The sequence below is a fragment of the Bufo gargarizans genome, chromosome 3, assembly GCF_014858855.1.
Source record: "Bufo gargarizans isolate SCDJY-AF-19 chromosome 3, ASM1485885v1, whole genome shotgun sequence".
NCBI lineage: Eukaryota > Metazoa > Chordata > Amphibia > Anura > Bufonidae > Bufo > Bufo gargarizans.
In genome coordinates, this window is record NC_058082.1 from 565,989,135 (window position 1) to 566,010,576 (window position 21,442).

The 21,442-nt window shown below is 47.1% G+C and overlaps 1 protein-coding gene across 2 annotated transcripts in view; it reads left to right on the top strand.

The window, feature by feature from the left end:
- The first annotated feature begins 1,369 nt into the window (after positions 1-1,369).
- The window catches only part of LOC122930715, a 164,845-nt gene continuing 144,772 nt past the window's right edge, over positions 1,370-21,442 (top strand). For both annotated transcript variants that reach the window (XM_044284280.1, XM_044284281.1), the window contains exon 1: positions 1,370-1,476. The gene's annotated coding sequence lies outside the window, so the exon portion shown is untranslated. The remainder of the gene's footprint in view (positions 1,477-21,442) is intronic.

The following is a 21,442-nucleotide window of genomic DNA, read 5'->3' on the forward strand; positions in this document are numbered from 1 at the left end:
TAATACAGATAGTCAGTGCAGGTTATATCCTGATATAGTGGAGCTGATATATATAATACAGATAGTCAGTGCAGGTTATATCCTGATATAGAGGAGCTGATATATATATATAATACAGATAGTCAGTGCAGGTTATATTCTGATATAGTGGAGCTGATATATATATAATACAGATAGTCAGTGCAGGTTATATCCTGATATAGTGGAGCTGATATATATATATATAATACAGATAGTCAGTGCAGGTTATATCCTGATATAGTGGAGCTGATATATATATAATACAGATAGTCAGTGCAGGTTATATCCTGATATAGTGGAGCTGATATATATAATACAGATAGTCAGTGCAGGTTATATCCTGATATAGTGGAGCTGATATATATATAATACAGATAGTCAGTGCAGGTTATATCCTGATATAGTGGAGCTGATATATATATAATACAGATAGTCAGTGCAGGTTATATCCTGATATAGTGGAGCTGATAGGTTCTGCTGTCCATACAGACATAGAGCTGTGATGTCACAAGTTCACAACAATACTTAGTGCACCAATCACTAATAAGTAGTCAGACCTGTTAAAATGTGAAGTTGCGCGTATTGCGCCAAAATATTTGCATCATTTGTGCCGATTTGCGCAATCGGGAATATACTGGAACGCTCTATCTGCATATAAAGCCATTGTAACGTTCTGCCGCGCCGACCATTGTCTCCAGTCTCAGGAAACTTCTAGCAGCTTGATAAATGTAGCTATAGTGACCCACGCCTGTATGCGCGCGTATTATGCGAATATTACATTCCCGATACAAGAAAGTAATCTCGAATTAGCGAATTTGTGAATTTGTGACTATATGACGATTATTCTACCAAATATTCACAAAATATCGTGAATTTGAATATTGCCCCTGCCGCTCATTACTAGGCATGGCTGTGATGGCTTCTATGTGCCCACAGCTGAAAAGCCTGCTGATTGGCTGCCCTGCGGGCTCTCAAAAGCTTTATTAAATGCTCAAACACCGAACTCCAACCCAAACTTTTCTGGCAAAGTTCGGGTCCGGGTGCCTGAACTCGCAAAGTTCGGTATGGACAGTTCGGGTTCTCTCAACACTACCTGTAACCATGGAGACACATTGCTTTGCTTAGGAGGAGATTCATAACTCAGTCCAGGTGCAATGTTGCTTCATTTGGATTAGGGGGACACTTTAGGCCGAGGTGAACATGATTCTTAATCTCTAGGGGTAACCCCATATTCTGAGGATACCAGTGTATGCCGATCATCCAGACCATGTGACCCGGGGCCGGCTATAGGCAGAGCATATACAGTGTAATGCAGGAAGCGCGGCAGCTCTGGTGGGGACGTCTTCTTCTTCCGCTTCTCACTTCTCCTCATTACTTCCTCTTTGGTTGTCAGTGAGAGCAGCAAGAATATGAGGTCTCTCTGCGTCCTGTGTGTCTTCCTGTCCATGGTGCAAGGTAAGTGATGGTATAAAGTGATGCCACCACCGCACATGGCCAGATGCGTGTGTATGATATGTGTGTACATGTGTATTATAGGCAGGGCTTTTTTTCTCAGAGAAAAGGTGGTGGAACTCACCCCCCCCCTCCCCTGGCCACGCCCCCACCCACCCCTAGGACCGCCCCCTAAAACCGCCCCATTAGAGAACAGGAATGCAAGTAAAATTTGGAGGGGTTATAAAAGTCCAGCCCAGCAAAGAAACCCCCCAGATGGGGATGGCACTGTTAATGGGGGATCTGGGGATGGCACTGTTAATGCGGGATCTAGGGATGGCATCCACAGATCCCCCATCCTATAACAGTGCAATCCACAGACCCCCCCCCACCCCATAACAGTGCCATCCACAGACCCCCCCATCCCATAACAGTGCCATCCACAGACCCCCCACCCCATTACAGTGCCATCCACAGACCCCCCCACCCCATAACAGTGCCATCCACAGACCCCCCACCCCATAACAGTGCCATCCACAGACCCCCCCACCCCATAACAGTGCCATCCACAGATCCCCCATCCTATAACAGTGCAATCCACAGACCCCCCCCCACCCCATAACAGTGCCATCCACAGACCCCCCACCCCATAACAGTGCCATCCACAGACCCCCCCACCCCATAACAGTGCCATCCACAGACCCCCCATTGCCGCTCCAGTACAGTTATAAAATGTGTACAATTAATAAGGATTCTATTCATGAGGCCCCCTCTGTAGTAGAACATTCAATATAGCCACATCCTACTCACCGGGCAGACGAGCGGCAGCGTCACGACTGACGTCACATGCCTGCGCCGCCTCCTTCATTCAGAAAGTAGGCAGGGCACATGACGTCAGTCGTGACGCTGCCGCTCGTCTGCCCGGCCGGCCAGCATTAAGATAACAGCCCTGTGAGTAGGATGGATATATTGAATGTTCTACTGCAGAGGGGGCCTCATGAATAGAATCCTTATTAATTGTACACATTCTATAACTACTGGAGCTGGGGGCCGGAGCACAGTGAACGCACCGGCCCCCAGCTCCTCCTCCCAGTCCCTCCCCGCTGATACATCTCAGCCTGCGATGCTGGAGCATGGCAGGCTGCGATGTCAAAAGGTGGCGAAACGCCGTTCCGGTGCGTTCCGCCAGAAAAAAAGCCCTGATTATAGGTATGTATGTATGGGCATGTTTGGTGTAGGTACAAGCACTGGATAACTACAGGGGGGCAGAAGTTTCAGTTGTACCCGTTCCCTTGTGTATGAGGGGCTGGAAAGGTCCCGGAATTGAGAAGTCACAGTTCAGGGTCCTCTTACAGATTATTTTGTGTGCATTAAGTCTATGTGCAGCGACCCCCTGGGCAGCCTGTGTAGTGGCTGGAGAGAAGTGAACTCCCTCAGGTCATTGTTCCCCGGGGATCGGTGCAGTAGAATTAGGCCTCTTTCACACGGGCGTTGCAGGAAAAGGTGCGGGTGCGTTGCGGGAACATTGTAATGCGTTTTGCACGCGCGTGAGAAAAATCGGCATGTTTGGTACCCAAACCTGAACTTCTTCACATAAGTTCGGGTTTGGGATCGGTGTTCTGTAGATTGTATTATTTTCCCTTATAACATGGTTATAAGGGAAAATAATAGCATTGTGAATACAGACTGCATAGTACAATAGTGCTGAAGGGGTTAAAAAAATAAAAAATAATTTAACTCACCTTAATCCACTTTCTCGCGCAGCCGGCATCTCTTCTGTCCTCTTCTGTGCTGTGTGCAGGAAAAGGACCTGTGGTGACGTCACTCCGGTCATCACATGATCCATCACATGATCTTTTACCATGGTGATGGATCATGTGATGGATCATGTGATGACCGGAGTGACGTCACCACAGGTCCTTTTCCTGCACACAGCACAGAAGAGGACAGAAGAGATGCCGGCTGCGCGAGAAAGTGGATTAAGGTGAGTTAAATTATATATATATATGTTTTTAACCCCTTCAGCGCTATTGTACTATGCAGTCTGTATTCAGAATGCTATTATTTTCCCTTATAACCATGTTATAAGGGAAAATAATAATGATCGAGTCTCCATCCCGATCGTCTCCTAGCAACCTTGCTTGCGGATGCTTGCGATTTTCACTCAGCCCCATTCACTTCTATGGGGCCTGCGTTGCGTGGAAAACACACAATATAGAGCATGCTGTGATTTTCACGCAACGCACAAGTGATGAGTGAAAATCACCGCTCATGTGCACAGCCCCATAGAAGTGAATGGGTCCTGATTCAGTGCGGGTGCAATGCGTTCAACTCACGCATCGCATCCGCGTGGAATACTCGCCGGTGTGAAAGGGGCCTTATAGCTCTGAAGAATGAGGCCATAGTTAAACCTAAGAAAGTGTTAGATCATGAAATACATACAGTAGCAACAGGTGTCCAGTGCAGATCTTCTCTGGCACCAGTAAGGATATGGAGGCAGGTTGGCCCGTGGCAATTCAGCACCACTGGCCTTGTGGTCGTTGGGTGATGGGTGGCTTGGCTATTACACCAAACCTCACAGCAGGGTCATCACTGCTGATGGTAGCAGATCACAATCCTGTCTGGAGTCTGAAGAGTTTGCTCTTTACAAGATGAGCCAATTCTAGGTCAGCCCTCGTCCTGATTATTTTAGGTGCTCTTTTGCTGTAGTCAAGCAGCCCCCTAATGACTCTACTCTCTGCCTGGACTTCTTTCTCTGCTGGTGGTGTAGGATTACACATTTGTGTTGAGTTGATGGTTCCAGCGGTCTTCGGCCGGAGGGGCTGAGCTTATTGCTGGGCTGTTCGTTTGCAGAGACTCATTCTTTTTCAGTAGGTAGCCTGGATGAGGCATCGGCATTGTCATTAGTTTCCCCAGCACAGTATTTCATGGAAAAATTGAAACTTTGTAAGCCTAGAGGCCCATCTTTGCTCAAGGGCTTCCAAAAGGGCTGTGTTCAAGTGAGCCAGTGGGTTATTATCAGTGTAAACTGTGATGGGTGTAGCCACCAAGGAATACTTTAACTTTTCAGTTATGACCCACACCAAGGCCAGGAACCTCTAGTTTAAAGGTGCTATAATTTTGGTCATTTTGCTCGGGTTCTTGGAAGGATCTGCCAGCATATGTGATGAATCTTTCAGTCCAAGCTTGCACCTGAGACAGCACAGCTCCTAAACTTTTTTTGCTGCAATGTGCCGCCCCCAGAGCCCTATCTCGTCCCAGGTTTAGGTAGAATGCCGAGTGGTGTGGTGCGGCCTGTATGTGTCACGGTGCTCCTACCTGGATACAGCTGGACCCTAGGCTTTGGCTCCAAAGCAAATAAAGGGGGGTTGAGTTGAGGGATGAAGGAAAAATTGAGTCCAGACCCTGTATGAAGTTCAACAGCAGCTTTACTTGAGTAAAAGTTCATCCAAACAGTTTTCAGGCTTTGTTTTTGTTCCAGCAGGTTTTAGCATAAACTGGCAGGCAAACTCAACTCTTCTTTTTCTCTGCTATACTCACAGGCTTGATTAAATACGTTGCTTTCTTTCTTTGTGCTGCACTAAACTCTGCTTAGTTCTGATTTCTGTACTTTAGGTCTGTTGTGGTATCCTCGGATGGGGTGCCGACCACTGTTATTTCCCTCCTGACACTCAGCAAAAAACCTATCTTCAGCCAAAGAACAAGTTAGTGTCTTGTCAGCTCCAATATGGAGTCTAAACTGTAAACCTCTATATCTGCCACCACTCCCTTCTAGGGTTGGGCGATATACCGGTGTTCACGATATACCGCGGTATTAAAAAAACGGCGATATGGCGATATCGCTGTTTCCTAATTACTGCAATATTTTGTGACGTCATCTAAGTGGTTATGTGCGCTGACCACTTCTAAATCTGCGTCTGCCCACCCCTGCACCTTGCATAGTACAAACACAATACTTCCACTGGCTCCTTCTTGCTCTGCCTCCCTTATTCAAGTCTCCAGACTCCACCCACCATCTAACATCACCGTCCGTGACCCACCCCTGCCGGTTCTATTGTATGTGGCGAACTCTATGTGAGTAGGGTGTCTATGGAGAGACTTTTCCTGCGACTGCCTCGATCGTGTGCTCTGATGACAAAATTAGAAACGTATTACTTCCCGCAGCGGCCAGCCCCCGGCTCTCCCTCCTCCTTGCTCCCATATTCAAATCTCTGCCCACCAACATCTGATGTCAGAATTGGAGCACACAAGCGAGGCAGCCGTGGGAAAAGTATATTGTAAAGTCTTTATTATATCCACTTTATTATAACATCTCCTTGTGGCCCCACTGCCCCCTACAGTGTAACGTCTCCTTGTGGCTCCCATACAGTGTAACGTCTCCTTGTGGCCCCATACAGTATAACGTCTCCTTGTGGCCCCCCATACAGTATAATATCTCCTTGTGGCCCCCATACAGTATAACGTCTCCTTGTGGCTGCCCCCATACAGTGTAATGTCTCCTTGTGGCCCCTATACAGTTTACCGTCTCCTTGTGGCTCCCCGTACAGTATAATATTTCCTTGTGGCCCTCATACAGTATAATTTCTCCTTGTGGCTCCCATACAGTATAACATCTCCTTGAGGCCCCCCTACAGTATAACGTCTCCTTGTGGTCCCCATACAGTGTAACATCTCCTTGTGGCCCCCATACAGTGTAACGTCTCCTTGTGGGCCCCATACAGTATAGTGTCTCCTTGTGGCCTCCATACAGTATAATGTCTCCTTGTGTTTTTTTCTTTTAAACGGCTATTTATCGAGATATATATCGTTATTGCATAAAATTTCTTAATATCGTTATCGTCTGAATATTTTTTAGATCGCCCAACCCTACTCCTTTCTGGTAGCAAGCAGGACTGGCCCACTTCTGCCTAAAGAGAGGAGAATGGAATGGTGAGTTCCATTCTATCTAGAGAATAGCTATGCTATATACACTGCCACCTGCTGGTGAACCAGGAAGATTACAGATGCACATTTGTGGAGAACCTGGAATAAAATACAAAGATGGCATTTATGTTAGCAAAAAAAGACAGTAGCGGAGAAATGGTAATACCACTCTGGGGTATTACATACCCCCTTACGTAACACCAAGCTGCCCTCAGCTTGTGCTTATGGTATGCTTTAGGGTTCCCTTTTAAGTTAAAGGGGTGCTTAACACTATTTGCTGTTACCATATACATGAATTGACATAGCAATGACTACTAATAGGTCTCTGATGGTATGAGTAGGGTGTCTATTTCCTGTTTCCCTCTCGGTAAAACCAGAGAACCAAACATACTGCACAAAGCGATCAAATACTCCATGACCTGGCCAGAGTTGTATATGGAGCGTGGGGGTGTCATGTACTGTCATCACTCAACGATACTATGAACACCCGCAAATAGAAGGAGTCGCTTCATCCTGTAATCACTTCCAAGCACCAAGGTGTTATAAGGCTTTAAGCATGGTAACTTTCACACTCGCGTTTTGGCTTTCTGTTTGTAAGATCCGTCATGGGCTATCAAAAGCGGTCCAAAACGGATCAGTTTTGCCCTAATGCATTCTGCCCTAATCCACTCAGAATGCATCAGTTTGCCTCCGATCAGTTTCCATTGGGCTCTGGAGGTGGCCAAACAGATCCTGGCACATGGATTTGTTTTCTCTGACACAATCTGGCACAATAGAAAACGGATCCATCTCCCATTGACTTTCATTGGAGTTCATGATGGATCTGTCTTGGCTATGTTACAGATAATACAAACTGACCCGTTCATGACGGATGCATGCGGTTGAATTTTTGTAATGGATCCGTTTTTGCAGATCCATGATGGATCCGCCCAAAACGCGATCGTGAAAGTAGCCTAAGGCAGTGCACAATGCCTTAGGGCATCTACAACTAGGAGAAGGAACCGGCACACTTTCTATAGTTCCCATAAGGGTTGGCCCCTTCTCAACTTACATTTCTAGCAGCGGGGTCACCCTTTACGATGTTAGACTGCTTGTGACTTTACCACTTGGTCCTCACTGTGGAGCAACAGCACATGAACCCAAAGACATGGGACATAATGTCTCCTTCCCCTCCCAAGTCTTTGGAGAGAAAAAGGTTAAGGGCACATGCAAGTAATACAATATAATACCTAGGCTTTCTGAACTAACACAAGGCAAAGTGGGACCATTAGTATTAGGCGTCCTCAGAGGCAGTCCATATGAGCAATGAAGCAAGGTGCTAACTATCTAGCTAATGGTATTGAGTCCAAAGTCCATTTAAAAAGTGCATAAGAGGTCACCTTGTGCCCATAAAAGAGTCCATACAATGGGCTAAAGTGCTTGAACGTTACAAAAACTTTAGAACTTTAGTAAAAGAATATCACAGTCAGGGGTGGTTTTAGACAAAATGTGGCCCTGGGCAAAATCAAAAGAGGGGGCCCACATCTTGTAGTAATGTGCTAAAATCACAGTCCGACACCCAGGCCGATACGCTGTTTGAAGAGACGGCGCGTGCTGTTCACTGCTGTCCTATAGACATACAGCAGCAGAAAGAGAGAAGGGAGACGGCACGGGCACACAGCGCACGCCGTCTCCTCAAACAGCTGATCGTCGGGAGTGCCGGGTGTCAGACACCGCCGATCTAATATTGATGACCTATCTGGTTCACCTGAGACTGATATGCAATGGTCCTCAGTTTTTTGCAGTTGTACAGGGCACAAAGTTCATAGAACAACTGAGACTTGAATGCGGATCCTTTATCAGTGAGTATCGTGTCAGGACACCCATACTGCAGAATGAAGCTCTTCCACGTGGCAGCTGCTGTAGTTTTAGCAGTTAAGTCCTTTACAGGTACAGCCACACAAACTTGGTGTAGTGGTCTATGATTGTCACAGCATAGGTGTATCCGGATCTGCTGGCTTCCAGTTTCACGTGGTCGATGGCCACGATTTCCAGAGGACTCCTAATCACTATTGGATGAAGGGGGGCTTGCTGATCATGTCTGTAACAGAAGCCTTCTGTTTGTCTGTGGAGCCATTTCGTTTAAGTAATGTCAAACCCCGAATGAGGTCTCGTGTGCGGTCCGTCAGAAACGAGGCCTCCAGGAAATTCTTAAACCCCATCTCTGATTTTTGGATATGGTCCCCATTGTATCCAGACCCTCTCCACGAACGGAGCTTAGGTCCCCTCTTCCGCCTGGGCCCCCTCGTTTTGCTGGTCCTTCCAGGAATAATTCAGAATATTCCAAGGTGAAATGTCACCGATGCCGCAAACCCGGACACTGAGTGGCCAATTACCCTTTTGGCCTCCCCCCCCCCCCCCCCCGATTTTCCTGGAACAACTCACCCCCTGTGTCAACCCCGGTTACATTGTACCCCGGCTGTCCACTGCATGGACACGGACACTCACCCTGAGGAATATCTGGGGGTATTGTATGAGGTCAATCCCATTCAGGATGATTCCAGGGATAATAGACTACAGCACCGACAAGAGGTCAAGCTTGACAGACAGGTTGCCCAAGGATTACAGGACACTGGGGCTACAATTACACTGGTACAGAGGCACTTGATTCCATCCCATAAACTTACGGGCCCAACAGTAGCTGTTCGAGTGGCTGGGGGAGCCGTATTTCGCCTGCCTGCTTCTGCATTCACCTTGACTGGGCAGCCGGATTCGGTGTAGTTAAAGTCAACATAATGGATAACTTACCTGCAGAAGTCCTTCTGGACAACGATCTGGGCACCCTCACTTCTGCCAACTTCCCCACCTCTACAGCAGTTGCACACCCCGTGACAACCAGGGCCCAAGCTAGAACCGAGCGGACCAGTTCGATCGGGAGCAGAGAGCGGACAGCAGGGAGCACGAAGGCAGCAGCCCCCCACCCCCATCCTAAGTTACCATCAACACCCGGGGTCAAGTTAACAGCGAGTAACCGCCTCCCTGAGTCACCACCTCCGAAGGGAGCCACAACCATTTAGGTCTGCAGCTAACGATTATTTGAATAATCGATTAGTTGTCGATAATTTCATCGATTAATCAGAAAAAAACACCAAAATGACAAAAAAAGGGGTTTATATGATTTTACTTGAAAGATTATGTTCAAAGGCCATATTAAAACAAATTGTGAATAGCACTGTTATGGAGGATCCGTGGATGACACACTGTTATGGAGGATCTGTGGAGGACACACTGTTATGGAGTGTAACGGCACCGTTTCAGCAGACAAGGGGTTAAAATCCGTTTAGGCGATATGCCCCTTTCCGAGAGACAGGCACAGCTACTGCAGAACACCAACCTCCCGAACTGGATACAAAATAGCACTTCAAACTGGAACCTCGCGGATAGCTGCCGGCAGGCGAACAGGAAAAGCGTATCCGTCAGCTTACACTCCTGGCAATCAGTCTCCAACAGCATACAGGGAATCCCCCAATAACGAGACAAGGCTCCGTGTTGAGGGTCAAGCAGTGGTCTGAAGTGCTGGCACACCCAGCCTGGTTTTTATTACAGTTTGTTGCAGATACAGAACAGATACAACATATCCCCACAATGCATCATGGTTTCCTCCCCTCTGTCCCAGAGACAAGCGAAGACAATCCAATTATCTCTCAGGACAAAACGGAGATCACCAATACACATGTGGAGACAACAGGTCAGACATCACCATTTAAACACACAATAGGACAATGGGACAATAGCACAATGGGACAATAGAACCACACCCAGCATATTCCTCCCAAGCTGACAAGTTACACTTATTATAAGTTGTTATAACTTTGTGAGGTTACATTGTCCATACATATAACTTACATCAATTTAAACAGTATAACTTGGGGGACAAACCTATCCAAAATTCCCTGGAATAGGTTCAGGGGTTTAAAAGTTACTATGGGCCATAATCCTGAGGCAAGAGGCTTTTAAACAGTCCCCTCCAAAACCCAGTGGCGAGGTTGGTTTCGCCACACATCTCCCCCCCCCAGGGAAGACTAACCAGATACCTGACCTCACGCCGGTCGGTACCTGAGTTAGTCTGGCAGGCCACCCACAACAAAATACTGGACCTGCTGAATTTCGTAGCCTGTCTCTGTCCAGTGAATCCACCAAGATTATATTGGTAGCTGGTACTCCCGGTCTCTGAGTTGCTCCCTGGCTTGGAGTGGAGGTTGCTTTGTGGGCAGGGATCAACGGTACTCTGCCCTGGTGCCAGCGTTACCACGGAAGAAGCCTGGTTGGAGTCTGGTTGTTGGAGGGGGAAACTGACTGTCTCCCCTTTGGCTAAACAGCCCTGTTGCTGGGGGACAGGACCGACTGTCCCTACCCCCTGTGCTGTAAGTGCAGAGACCACGGTCCCATCTGCACAGTTGTGGGGCTTACTGTCTCCCCCTGGTGCGTTAAGCTGCCGCTGGGGAATGGAGACTAGGCTCCCAGTTCCCAACAAATCCTGCTGCTGCTGGGGGACAGGACCGACTGTCTCTGCCCCCTGTAACTTCGCCTGCCGCTGGGGAATGGAGACTCGGCTCCCAATTCCCTGTACATCACACGGCCGCTGGGGAATGGAGACTAGGCTCCCAATTCCCAAAAAATCATGCTGCTGCTGGGGGGCATGAACAACTATCTCTGCCCCCTGTAACTCAGCCTGCTGCTGGGGAGGGAGGCCGCTGCTCTCCCCTCCCTGCACTCCACACTGCCGCTGGGGAATGGAGACTAGGCTCCCAATTCCCAAGAAATCATGCTGCTGCTGGGGGGCAGGAACAACTACCTCTGTCCCCTGTAACTCAGCCTGCCGCTGGGGAGGGAGGCCGTGGCTCTCCTCTCCCTGCATTTCACACTGCCTTCCTGGCATATCACTCTGCTGCTGGGGGGCAGGAACAACTACCTCTGCCCCCTGTAACTCAGCCTGCCGCTGGGGAGGGAGGCCGCTACTCTCCTCTCCCTGCACTTCACACTGCCGCTGGGGAATGGAGACTAGGCTCCCACTGTCCCGCAACCGTAACCTCCGATGGAGGTCCACCCAACGTGGCAGCTGACCGTCACCTTCTGCCCGGTATAGTAGGGTCTTAGACACTAGACTCCTCACGAACTTCACGTATTTCTCAGCTGGATTGGGTCCGAAGAAGTTCAGCCGCAACCACATCATACGGTCAAATTCCTCCACAGAGTATCTGTACTCCACTGCTGGTTCCATCCTGGTGCTTTTAGGGTCACTGTACTGAGACATGCGTTGCCCTTAAATTGTAAAATCCAAAGAAATGGTGTCTACTGTAGCTGTCCTTCTGGCTGTAGGAACGATCCCGCTGCTTGCCACCAATGTAACGGCACCGTTTCAGCAGACAAGGGGTTAAAATCCGTTTAGGCGATATGCCCCTTTCCGAGAGACAGGCACAGCTACTGCAGAACACCAACCTCCCGAACTGGATACAAAATAGCACTCCAAACTGGAACCTCGCGGATAGCTGCCGGCAGACGAACAGGAAAAGCGTATCCGTCAGCTTACACTCCTGGCAATCAGTCTCCAACAGCATACAGGGAATCCCCCCAATAACGAGACAAGGCTCCGTGTTGAGGGTCAAGCAGTGATCTGAAGTGCTGGCACACCCAGCCTGGTTTTTATTACAGTTTGTTGCAGATACAGAACAGATACAACATATCCCCACAATGCATCATGGTTTCCTCCCCTCTGTCCCGGAGACGACCGAAGACAATCCAATTATCTCTCATGACAAAGGGGAGATCACCAATACACATGTGGAGACAACAGGACAGACATCACCATTTAAACACACAATAGGACAATGGGACAATAGAACCACACCCAGCATATTCCTCCCAAGCTGACAAGTTACACTTATTATAAGTTGTTATAACTTTGTGAGGTTACATTGTCCATACATATAACTTACATCAATTTAAACAGTATAACTTGGGGGACAAACCTATCCAAAATTCCCTGGAATAGGTTCAGGGGTTTAAAAGTTACTATGGGCCATAATCCTGAGGCAAGAGGCTTTTAAACAGTCCCCTCCAAAACCCAGTGGCGAGGTTGGTTACGCCACATGGAGGATCTGTGGATGGCACTGTTATGGGGGGATCTGTGGGTGGCACTGTTATGGGGGGATCTGTGGGTGGCACTGTTATGGGGGGATATGTGGGTGGCACTGTTATGGGGGATCTGTGGATGGCACTGTTATGGGGGGATCTGTGGGTGGCACTGTTATGGGGGGATCTGTGGGTGGCACTGTTATGGGGGGATATGTGGGTGGCACTGTTATGGGGGATCTGTGGATGGCACTGTTATGGGGGGGGTCTGTGGATGATACTGTTATGGGGGATCTGTGGATGACACTGTTATGGGGGATCTGTGGATGTCACTGTTATGGGGGATCTGTGGATAGCACTGTTATAGGGGGATCTGTGGGTGGCACTGTTATGGGGGGATCTGTGGGTGGCACTGTTATGGGGGGATATGTGGTTGGCACTGTTATGGGGGATCTGTGGATGGCACTGTTATGGGGGGATCTGTGGGTGGCACTGTTATGGGGGGATCTGTGGGTGGCACTGTTATGGGGGGATATGTGGGTGGCACTGTTATGGGGGATCTTTGGATGGCACTGTTATGGGGGGGATCTGTGGATGACACTGTTATGGGGGATCTGTGGATGACACTGTTATGGGGGATCTGTGGATGTCACTGTTATGGGGGATCTGTGGATAGCACTGTTATAGGGGGATCTGTGGATGGCACTGTTATGGGGGATCTGTGGATGGCACTGTTATGGGGGATCTGTGGATGGCGCTGTTATGGGGGGATCTGTGGATGGCACTGCTATGGGGGGGATCTGTGGATGGCACTGTTATGGGGGGATCTGTGGATGGCACTGTTATGGGGGATCTGTGGATGGCACTTTTATGGAGGGATCTGTGGATGGCACTGTTATGGAGGGGATCTGTGGATGGCACTGTTATGGAGGGGTTCTGTGGATTGCCCTGTTATGGAGAGGATCTGTGGATGGCACTATTATGGAGGGGATCTGTGGATGGCACTGTTATTGGGGATCTGTGGATGGCATGATTATGGGGAGGGGGACCTGTGGATGACCATGCTATAGGGGGATCTATGGATGACACTATATAGCCTCTTATGCTATATGTGTCATCCACAGATCTCCCCCATACCAGTGTCATCCACAGATCCCCGTCCCCATAACAGTGTCATCCAAAGATCCCCCTTCCCATAGCAGTGTCATCCTCAGATCCCCCTCCCCATAACAGTGTCATCCTCAGATCCCCCTCCCCATAACAGTGTCATCCTCAGATCCCCCTCCCCATAACAGTGTCATCCACAGATCCCCCTCCCCATAACAGTGCCATACACAGATCCCCTCCATAACAGTGCCATACACAGATCCCCTCCATAACAGTGCCATCCACAGATCCCCTCCATAACAGTGCCATCCACAGATCCCCCTCCCCATAACAGTGCCATCCACAGATCCCCTTCCCATAACAGCCCTGGCCCCACCGCTCACAGCAGTATTCCTTAACCAGCAGTAACTTTTACTTTAAATCACTGCATCTTTATTACCTTATAATGAAGCTCCAGTAATAGGCAGAGCGGGCGGCGGCGTAACGTCACTTACTCACGTGACGGGCCTGCTCCACCTACTTTATGAATGAAGCAGGCGGAGCATGCGCGCCACATGAGTAAGTGACGTTACGCCTCCGCCTGCTCTGCATGTTACTGGACCTTCATTGTAAGGTAATAAAGATGCAGTGATTTAAAGTTCAAGGACCCGCAGGCATAGTGCCTGACCGCCCGCTCCCGCCCGTATAGCAACGAATCAGCCGATTATTCGACAATGGGATTCGTTGACAACGAATCCCGTTATTGAATATTATCGATAACATTTCGATTAATTGTTGCAGCCCTACAACAATTTATAACACCATTAGCAGCGACGTTGAAACTCAACAGCAGCAGCAGCCAACCGCCCTGGAGAGCAAGTCAAGCCTCTGTAGGGGAGAAGAAGGTCATCGCAACCAAGGTTTTGGGCACGTCAAACGGTCTAACGTGCGTAATGGATATGGCTTCATTAACAGGAATGACACCAAGGAAGATGTGTTTGTACACCAAACTGCCATTAAGACGAACAACCCAACGAGGTATCTTTGCAGTGTGTGAGATGTGGAGGCTGTAGAGTTTGATGTAGTGGAGAGAGAGAAGGGTGCCGAGGCAGCCAATGTAACTGGTCATGGTGGTGTTCCAGTCCAAGGCAGACTGATCTAAACACCGAATAACAGAGACTGGACAGCCCCAAGTTGCCCTGAAAAAGGGTTGAACCGGGTCTGCCAGCGTGTTCCACTAAGAGGGAGCCATGTAACAGAAGCCCTATGTTTGTCTGTTGAGACATTTGGTAATGTCGAACCCCGAATGAGGTCTCGTCTGCGGTCGGTCAGAAACGAGGCCTCCAGGAAATTCTTTAACCCCTTCTCTGATTTGGGTGATTTTTGGATATGTTGGTCTCCCAGATCAGGGCTATCAGGGGATGTCACATTTGTGGATTTTGGGGTACTTTCTAATGCTTTATAAAGCAATGTGGTTTATTCTGCCTGGAGATGATTGAGTTACATACAGTATCTGGCCTAATTATCTCCCAGGCAGAGGGGAGGCATTGTGTGTCCTGTATGGAAATGTCCCGGATTGTGTGGTTATTTCGATTGGTCTGTGTGGTTATCACGCAGTTCTCCATCAGGTCCAGAGGGGAGGTCCCCTTGCATAGGGACTTGTATATAAGGCCAAGTCTGGCACTAATAAAGTAAATCTTCTTACCCTCAACTCGCAGCCTCGTCTTGTGTTGTAGGGAACAGCTATATCCCTACTAGCTCTTGTAAGAGCTGTACAGTCGTGGCCAAAAGTTTTGAGAATTACATAAATATTGGAAATTGGAAAAGTTGCTGCTTAAGTTTTTATAATAGCAATTTTCATATACTCCAGAATGTTATGAAGATTTTTAGATGAATTGCATAGTCCTTTTTTGCCATGAAAATTAACTTAATCCCAAAAAAAACCTTTCCACTGCATTTAATTGCTGTCATTAAAGGACCTGCTGAGATCATTTCAGTAATCGTCTTGTTAACTCAGGTGAGAATGTTGACGAGCACAAGGCTGGAGATCATTATGTCAGGCTGATTGGGTTTAAATGGCAGACTTGACCTGTTAAAAGGAGGGTGATGCTTGAAATCATTGTTCTTCCATTGTTAACCATGGTGACCTGCAAAGAAACGCGTGCAGCCATCATTGCATTGCATAACAATGGCTTCACAGGCAAGGATATTGTGGCTGCTAAGATTGCACCTCAATCCACAATTTATAGGATCATCAAGAACTTCAAGGAAAAAGGTTCAATTCTTGTTAAGAAGGTTTCAGGGCATCCAAGCGCCAGGATGGTCTCCTAAAGAAGATTCAGCTGCGGGATCGGAGTGCCACCAGTGCAGAGCTTGCTCAGGAATGGCAGCAGGCAGGTGGGAGCACATCTGCACGCACAGTGAGGCCAAGACTTTTGGAAGATGGCCTGGTGTCAAGAAGGGCAGCAATGAAGCCACTTCTCTCCAAAAAATCAGGGACAGATTGATGTTCTGCAGAAAATATGGTGAATGGACTGCTGAGGACTGGGGCAAAGTCATATTCTCCGATAAAGCCTCTTTCCGATTGTTTGGGGCATCAGGAAAAAGGCTTGTCCGGAGAAGAAAAGGTGAGCACTACCATCAGTCCTGTGTCATGCCAACAGTAAAGCATCCCGAGACCATTCATGTGTGGGGTTGCTTCTCATCCAAGGGAGTGGGCTCACTCACAATTCTGCCCAAAAACACAGCCATGAATAAAGAATGGCACCAAAACACCCTCCAACAGCAACTTCTTCCAACAATCCAACAACAGTTTGGTGAAGAACAATGCATTTTCCAGCACTATGGAGCACCGGGCCATAAGGCAATAGTGATAACTAAGTGGCTTGGGGACCAAAACGGTGACATTTTGGGTCCATGGCTTGGAAACTCCCCAGATCTTAATCCCATTGAGAACTTGTGGTCAATCCTCAAGAGGCGGGTGGACAAACAAAAACCCATTAATTCTGACAAACTCCAAGAAGTGATTATGAAAGAATGGGTTGCTATCAGTCAGGAATTGGCCCAGAAGTGGATTGAGAGCATGCCCAGTCGAATTGCAGAGGTCCTGAAAAAGAAGGGCCAACACTGCAAATACTGACTCTGCATAAATGTCATGTAATTGTCGATAAAAGCCTTTGAAATGTATGAAGTGCGTGTAATTATATTTCACTACATCACAGAAACAACTGAGACAAAGATCTAAAAGCAGTTTAGCAGCAAACTCTGTGAAAACTATTTGTGTTACTCTCAAAACTTGGCCACGACTGTACAGCTACTGGAAATCACAACTCGGCCTTGGAAGTCGCTGGAGCAGCTCTACAGCGCCACTCTTGCTAGGTGAGAAGGACATCACCAACGGTTGATACCGTTACAATATCTTTCTCCTCTAGCCACATCACAGGTGGGACACCCCCAGCAACAGGTTTCAATGTCACTTCTTATGCTAATTCAGTAGAAATGACATCTGATGGTGGCTTCCATCTTTTGGGTTCCTGTTATGGTACATGCCCATTACCATCTTAGCATCTCTTCGGGGCACCACTATCTGATGGTGGTGCTTACAGGTGATTGGATGAAGCATTCTCCTGAGGAGCAGATCTCTTTGTAGGAAGAGTAGTTTCCGTTGTCGGCAGAGGTGAACTAGCTCAGACTCAGCTCTCCGCTGCCGGATTCTCTCCAGAACGCACCCACTGTAAAAATAATCCAACAGTTCTCCGATGACTCTACTCTCTGCTTGTAGTTTGATCACCTGTAGAAATTAGTTCCTTCTGGGCAGGTAGCCTGGACAAGGCTTCGACGTTGTCATTAGTTTTGGCAGTCCGGTACCTAATGGTGAAGTCGAAGTTCACCAGTCTAGAGACCCATCTTTGCTCCAGAGCTCCCAGACACGCAGTGTTCAAGTGAGCCAGCGGATTATTATCGGTGTAGACAGTGAATGGTGTGGCCGCCAGATAATCCTTTATCTTCTCAGTTACAGCCCATACCTAGGCTAGGAATTCCAGTTTGAAAGAGCTATAATTATGGTAATTCCGCTCCAGCTCTCATAAAGACCTGCTGGTATAGACGATGACTCTTTCAGTTCTGGCTTGTGTCTGAGATAGTGCGGCTCCTAAACCTTTCTTACTTGCGTCAGTATAGAGGCAGAATGGCAGGCTATAGTCAGGGTAGCCCAGGACTGGTGGCTCTGTAAATTTTTCTTTTAACAGTTGGAAAGCGGTCTCTCACTCTTTTGGTATCTTAGCATTCTGACAGCCTATAGGATGACCCTTTAAAAGCTCCTGGATAGGCTCTGCAATTTGAGCGAAATGCCGGATAAATCTCCAGTAGTTACTTGCAAATCTGAGAAAGCTCTTGACTTCTCTGACTTAGGAGCTGGCCAGCTTTGTACTGCTGCTATCTTATTTGGGTCCAGTTTCACACCCTCCGCACTCACAACATGTCCGAGGTAGTGATGAGCGGGAGGTGCCATATTCGATTTCGCGATATTTCGCGAATATTCGAATGAATATTTGTGTTATATTCGTCGAAATCGAATATTTGTAATTATTCCAATTATCGCGAATAATATGCGATTTATTTTTTCGCGTATTGCGATTATTTATCTTGATAGTATAAGGCAACGTTCCTATGCTAATTGACTATGGCTAGGCTAATATGTGTATTTTACGAAATTTCGTGATATTGCTATAACTTCGTCTCTTAGAATATTACGAATATTCTAAAAGAAGAAGTTAGAGCAATAGTACGAAATTTCGTAAAATACACATATAGATTGTAATTTAGCTAATATACTGCTAGAATCCCTTTTTTTTCCTCAAATTTTTTTTTGCCTCTTCTGAACTTAAGTATTGTAAAATATGTACACTATAAAAAATATTACTATAGCAGTATATTAGCTTAAATATAATCTATGTGTATTTTACGAAATTTCGTAATATTGCTCTAACTTCGTCTTTTAGAATATTCGTAATATTGCTCTAACTTCGTCTTTTAGAATATTCGTAATATTGCTCTAACTTCGTCTTTCAGAATATTACGAATATTCTAAAAGACGAAGTTAGAGCAATATTAAGAACATTTGCAAAAGCCGAAATTGCGATGCGAGTAATATAATACGAAATAATCGCATGAAGATTTCAACTTAGCGCTGCTATACTCCATATTAGGCTAGAATTAACGAATATGGAATATAGCAGTGCTAAGTTGAAATCTTCATGCGATTATTTCGTATTATATTACTCGCATCGCAATTTCGACTATTGCGAAATTTCGTAAAATACACATATAGATTAGATTGTAATTTAGCTAATATGGAATATAGCAGTAAGTTGAAAACGCCACTGACTGGAGCAGCCAGGAAGCCAGGAATCCAAAGGACAGGTAAGAACAACTTTAGAGAAGTGGGAAAGAAAAAAATATAATAATAAAAAAATAAAAAAACGAATATTCGAATTCGCGAATATATAGAACAATATTCTAAATATTCGCAAAATCTCGAAATTGCGATATTCGAGAAAAAAATTCGCAATTCGAATATTCGCGCTCAACACTAGTCCGAGGTACAGTCCTGATCAAAAGTTTAAGACCACTTGAAAAATGACAAAAAATCATATTTTACATGGCTGGATCCTCACAAGGTTCCAAGTAGAGCTTCAACATGCAACAAGAAGAAATGGGAGGGAGAAAACATTTTTTGAGCATTCAATTTTATGAAAACAACGAATAAACTGAAACCGGCTGTTTTTCAGCTGATCCACATTTTAGGACCACGTGCCTTTAAAAGGCCAAATCTGTGCAAAGATGTGGATTCATTGTCATTTTCTGTCAGGTAGTCATGTTGTGATGGCAAAGGCAAAGAAACTCTCCCTTTTTGAACGTGGTTGGGTTGTTGAACTGCATAAGCAGGGTCTCTCACAGCGCGCCATCGCTGCTGAGGTGGGACGCAGTAAGACAGTCATTTGCAATTTCTTAAATGATCCTGAAGGTTATGGAACAAAAAATTCAAGTGGAAGACCCCCAAAAATTTCACCAGCACTGAGCCGGAGGATCCAATTGGCTGTCCGTCAAGACACTGGACGATCCTCGACCCAAATTAAGGCCCTTACTGGTGCTGACTGCAGCCCCATAACCATCAGACGGCATCTGAGACTGAAGGGCTTCAAAAATAAAAAACATCTTCAAAGACCTCGTCTCCTTGAACGCCACAGAACTGCTCGTTTGGACTTTGCAAGAGAGCACCAAACATGGGACATTCAAAGGTGGAAGAAAGTTTTATTCTCTGATGAGAATTTTTTTTATCTTGATGGTCCTGATGGTTTCAAACGTTACTGGCATGACAAGCAGATCCCACCTGAGATGTTTTCTACACGCCACAGTGGAGGGGGCGCCATAATGGTCTGGGGTGCCTTTTCCTTCAGAGGAACAATGGAGCTTCAGGAAGTGCAGGGGCGTCAAACAGCCGCTGGCTATGTCCAGATGTTGCAGAGAGCATTCCTCATGAATGAGGGCCCTCTTCTGTGTGGTAACGATTGGGTTTTTCAACAGAATAACGCTACAGTACACAATGCCCGCAGGACAAGTGTCACGGCTAAGGATGGGGAAAACCCACAGCCGTGCAATGTCAGAAGATATTGGTCGCTGCTAGGCCAGTACAGGAATCAGGGGGCAGGTCACCTCCTAATACGTCCCTAATTCTGACACTGACTCCTAGCTGTATGAGCCAACCCTGATGGTAGGAGGGCTCATAATCTGGAACTTAGGGTCCCTACTAGCCCTCAGGATAGCCCTGGACTAGGAGCAGGGTAAGACGACCTGTTCCTCCTAGATACGGACGAACAGGAGTCTCACTGGCCAAGCTGCAAGGAAAGGGGAACAAATACAACATATGGATATGGCAGGTGAACTAAAGCAATTCCAAACCTACCTGCCACAGACACGCTGACTGGAACCCGTGCTCAAATGCTGTTGTCCACACCAAACACAAAAGGACACAGCACACAACATAGCTGACACAGGAAGCCAGATCCATAGCTGCAATAAACATAAAGACCATACACACATCTTCTTAACATCAGACACATAGTTTTTTGACCAGAAGGGTGGCCCTTACTGGACAGATGGTATTAGACCAGGAGGATGACTCCAGCAAGGCATGGCTGGAGTACCCCTCAGCTACAGGCATCCAGCAGAGACTAAATAACCCAAGTAGCCACACCCACACAGAGACACACCCAGTGTTCACACACTAAGAAGGGACTTAACTCTTCCTACACCAGGCAGGGAACGGAAACCACTTAAAGGGAAATACACACATAAACATCACACTCCACCTGTTACCGCCAGCAACGGCATGCGTGGCAACCATGTCCTGGGAATCAGCCAGAAGGCCGAGACACTGCCACCACATGTACACAAACAACACGTTGCTGCAGACAACCGCAAGTGAAGGGAAAATGTCACAGTGCACACCATAGGCCGTGACAACAAGGGACCTCTTCCAGGAGAATAACATCACTCTTTTGGCCCATCCTGCGTGTTCCCCTGATCTAAATCCAATTGAGAACCTTTGGGGATGGATGCCAAGGGAAGGTTACAAAAATGGACAACAGTTCCAGACAGTAGATGGCCTTCGTGCAGCCGTCTTCACCACTTGGAGAAATGTTCCCACTCACCTCATGGATACGCTTGCATCAAGCATGCCGAAACAAATTTTTGAAGTGATCAACAATAACGACGGAGCTACTCATTACTGAGTTCATGTTTAGAGGTTGGATTTCTGTTTTGGGGGGGTTTAGGGGATTTTTGGAGGTGTGGTCCTAAACTTTTGATA